Below are 5,000 nucleotides of genomic sequence, written 5' to 3'. Positions count from 1 at the left end.
ACGCAACGCTGTATATGAGCCAGGGCTATAACTGCACCTGGGACTACAGTTTCATATCAAGCTGATTCTTATGGCTATAAGTACTGGTTATTTTGCAATGATCTACCACCATAAAGGAGTATTTTGATCCAGATAACACACAATTAATGAATCAGCATTTATTTTTTTTACGTATAACCCACACATAATAAGAAATAACATGTACTGATTACAGGAGGGGAAAACGTGACCCCGGCGGTAATACATATCTAAAGTCATATGTTAAATAAAAATATCAAACCACAGGCTTGTCTCATTCATTTCGTGCTAGCGAGCTAATACGTGGTTTTAAGAGGACAAACAGATTTCGACGGAATATAACTACAATTTTGATAATTCGTTGTATTTTCCTGAATGACGCAGTTGACAAAAATGTTTAACAAGATTATCTGTCCCGTTTCATTTTCTCTGTCTTATTTTCTTGTAGTTTTATCACTATTAGTGTCATAAAGAATAACAATGCACTTAAGATTAAGATTCAATGATAGATATAATGTAAATTTGCAATATGCAATTAGTCTTATTCATTATAATTTATCACTTTATTTTGTTATCATTTGTGAATTGTCAACTAATATGATTTCAGTGAAACGCATTTTATTCTAATGTGGGTATTATTGTTCTATGGATGACACTGCCGATGAAACTGATATTTCAGATTAAAAAAAAAATTGATGCTAGTTGCAATAATGATAATGATATTGATAATGATGTTGATGAATATGATAATAGTTATAATGAAATAATATATTATTTTTATAATAACTTTTCCAGTTTTGATAATATCAAGTGTAATTCTGATAATAACAATTATGAAAACAGCAGTAATAAAGTTGATAATGTCAATAGTGATAATAATGACAATAATAGTAATATCAATAATAATGTTAACAAAACACTAATAACAACAATAGTGATAATGACGGTAATAATACTGATGGTAACAATAATGATAAAGAAAATAATGATAATGATAGCAATATTAATGACAATAATGAAAATAATGACAATAATAATAATGATAATGATAGCAATACTTTATAATAGTAATGATTTTATGATACTATTCATGACATTTGCTTTTCGTTGTTGTTACTCTTTGTTATGCAATCAATATGCAGTTCTTGATATTATTGTGGTTATAAAAATTGACGTCAATATTCTGATTTCTCTTTCCCTTGTTTCATATATTTTTTTTTCTGAATATCATAAATCAACATAGAAATCAAAAGGCATTCTGCAACAATAACTACAACAATGTAAATAATCTATATCTCTCTCTCTCTTTCTACTTCATCCTGCAACAATAACTACAACAACACCAACAAAAAAACATGTTTATGCAACCAGCGTCATTTCGTTTCTAGGATCAGAGCTCTTGCGTGGGAGTCGTCGATAACATGAACTTACACACTACCTTTTTACACTTGGGAGTTTAGCCTTGGAGGAAGACCTTGAGCTAGAAACGACTATTTCGGTCTGTGTGGAAATGCGTGATTCCTTTATGTCAAAAATGTAGATATTTTCCCCGTGTTATTCGGTGAAAAGGAAGGAAAAGGAAAGGAGATTGACGAGAGGGACGAGAATAACGGAGTGGATGGAGTATAACGGGCGTAAAGAAGAGAGAGAAGCAAGCGAGGAGGAGAATAAAAGAGAGGGACAACACAAAACTAAAAGAGGGACACTGTGACTCATATTGCTAATGACGAAGAGTAAAAAAAGGAAAGCCAATATGACGACCAGTCACGAAGAGAGGAAGAAGCACGGCGGTGGATAAAGTTGAGGGAATGCACAAGATAGAAAAAGGGGAACATTAATGTGTTAATTAATATTATTAAAGTCACGGAGAGAAAGAGTAGCAGTACGTTGGATAAACAGAGACACAAAACATTAATGGGGAACACATCACGACGGCCAATTTTGCAAGAATCAGTCACGGGGATGTGGAGAAAGAAGACAGAGTAAAGCGGGGAACAAAAATGAAAGGATTAGTGCTAGTGACGGAGAGAGGAAGAGGCAATACGGCTGATAAAACCAAAGGGACAAAACAAAATAGAGAAAACACGACGACTAATACTGCTGGTGACGAGAAGAGGAAGACCCAAGAGAAAAAGAAAAAAGAAAAGAAAAAGAAACACACACACACACACACACACACACACACACACACACACACACACACACACACACACACACACACACACACACATATATATATATATATATATATATATATATATATATATATATATATATATATATATACGGGACAACATAGCAGAAAAACACAAAGTATTTTGGCCAATATCGCTATAGACACGAAGAGGGGAAGAAGGAAGACGGTGGATAAACAGAGGGACAACACGGAACATTAAAGGGGGGGACACAGCACGACCACCAATATTGCCCGAGTCACGGAGGCCTCAGACAACACGAGAGCTTGATAACAAACGAACCGAAAAGACTTATTTTTTCCCCCTCATTTTTCGTTGTTAAAAGCTATCGAAGTCTTTCTTTTGTTATCGCGTAACGAGCAGATTGACTTGGCGATATAGTTAAAGAGTTTCGTGATGATATGAATGATGATGACGAACGAAGGACTTTAACTATACACTATTTCATACCATTTGAAACTAGTCTGCTTGCTATCAGCCGAGTCACCATTATCCGCGGTCAGATATTAATAATGGTACTCGAGTTCCCTCCGCTCAGGACAAGAGGAAGGGTTGAGCCGAGGTATTTATGGCAGTAGCGGCAGACTCAGGTGCCTGCCAACATTCATGCCTTCACTGCAGTGCTGCGTGGCACTGAATGGCACTGCAGGGTCACCAGGAGCGGCGCTGCAGTGATTGCAATCAGTACCTTCTAGAAGCTTCGGTGGTCTTTGGCATTTGCGGGAGTTAATTTTGAATGAATGGAATGTTAGAGGAGGGTTATTATACACTAATGATAACACATGAACAACTGTTCCATCCATGGTTCTCGTTATGTTATGATGAAATAAAACGTGCAGATATGTGTTTAAGTTAAGAATATAAATATATACTAAACACACATACACAAAACATGTACACATATAAGATAAACACACACACACATGTACATACCTAAGATAAACAAACACACACATGTGCACACATAAGATAAACAGACACATACATGTGCACACATAAATAAACAAACACACACATGCGCACATATATAATAAACACGCACTATGAATACATATAACACACAGGCACACATGGATATCTTTGTAAGGGTTTTTATTTCAATAAAAGTTTCAATTCATATGATCGGATTAGAGTATTTTTTTTCCTTTTCATCAAACTAAATTCATTTATGATATTTTTCTTTTCATTTAGCCTGTCCTTCATTTATCATTTTTCGGAATAAAAGTATCTAAAAATATTCTTTATGTCGAGATGTTTGTTAATGTCCAAGCTATTTAGATTTTTCAAACCTATTTTTGCATTGTCATATGGCAGTATAATTTGTGATCATGATGTAAATTGTCAAGTGAATATTTAACCTGAAAATAAGTAGACATTAATCCCTGCAACACCAGCAACATGCACGGCAAAGTTGATTATATAATTGCAAGCATGTTTTTTTTTCTTTTTTTTGTAATAGACTTTTTATTTATGGATTGTGATATATGACTAATGAAGAGATGGTGTTAAATTGAGTTTTTTGTACATTTTGCAATGCTTTTGAATTTAACTTTTGGTATTTGATCAGATGAATTAACAAATTACACATTAATTCCATGTCACTCGTGTCAAACACCATTTCATTTCGATATCAGCTTAGCGTATTTTTTTTTCTTTTTTCACTTCCTCAAAAAATACTAATCCTAAACCACTGACTTCTACATCTAATAAACAACACAGTGGTTCGTTTAAACAGCCGATTATCATAGACTATACTGGGACTACGGTGTTTCCTGTAGCCGTAAACGTGGGAGTTTTTTTTTAGGAGACTTCTGAGAAATTCTTGAAGTGCCATTTGATATCTGAATGGGCTTTGAGATTCTGTTAACTTCTCCGATAACTCGACCCCTTGTTTCTCGTTCTCGTGTGTGTGTGTGTGTGTGTGTTTGTGTGTGTGTGTGTGTGTCTGTGCACATATATATGTGTGTGGCTCTTAAACACCAACCATACAAAGAAGTATCACATTACTTGGTAATTACATGTAAGTGTGGAAATATATAAAACTAACAATTTGCAATCCGCACGTACATGTATTATAAATCTTGAAAAAAAAACACTCTTCTTGGCAGTAGACAATGCGTAACATTATGTTTATTCTTACCTACATTTCTATTTACACATCCTACAGTTCTAATCATCTTTGAGAAATGAATGGTATATCGTCAGAATTTAACTAATAGATAAATCACTTATCACCACTGTATGATAGTCGAACGAAAGAACAGTGGGCTTTATAAAAATATATATACGTATATATATATATATATTCATCAAAGTTCGCGATCAGAATATATCTCAATGTAATGACAGACACAGAAGAAACCGAAATACCAAATGACACCACAAGTCTGAGCGTTTATTTTGGTGTCTGAGAACAAAGAGAACACGTAGCTTGTTTTCTTAGGGGATTCAACTTCATGTGCACGCTTATTTGATGGGAAAATGATTATTGGGGCTTTTGACATAGAGATAGAGATGTGTGTGTTCGTATCGATATGTATGTGCGTAGAATGGTCTATCTTGCACGCATTATGCAAGCCAAACATTCATATATGTATCAGCGAGTCAATACAAAAGCAAATACAAAGAGCTTTTGTACATAACCACACACACACATAGACAAACACACACACACACAAAGACACACTATCAAACACACTCAAACACACATATAGACAAACACACACACACACACAAACCAACACAAAAAAAAACACACCCAAACATAGAAAAACACACACACACACA

General features: G+C 34.5%; 1 protein-coding gene across 1 annotated transcript in view; it reads left to right on the top strand.

Annotated features, from left to right (window-relative positions):
• LOC122249152 (protein c-ets-1-A) overlaps window positions 1-5,000 on the top strand; it is a 229,831-nt gene that overhangs the window by 1,030 nt on the left and 223,801 nt on the right. The window lies entirely within an intron of this gene.

Source organism: Penaeus japonicus, unplaced genomic scaffold, assembly GCF_977035675.1.
Source record: "Penaeus japonicus unplaced genomic scaffold, GWHDUDI00000001_assembly GWHDUDI00000016, whole genome shotgun sequence".
NCBI classification, from domain to species: Eukaryota; Metazoa; Arthropoda; class Malacostraca; order Decapoda; family Penaeidae; genus Penaeus; species Penaeus japonicus.
The sequence above is the reverse complement of the archived record's forward strand: the minus strand, read 5'-3'. Positions and strand labels throughout refer to the sequence as shown.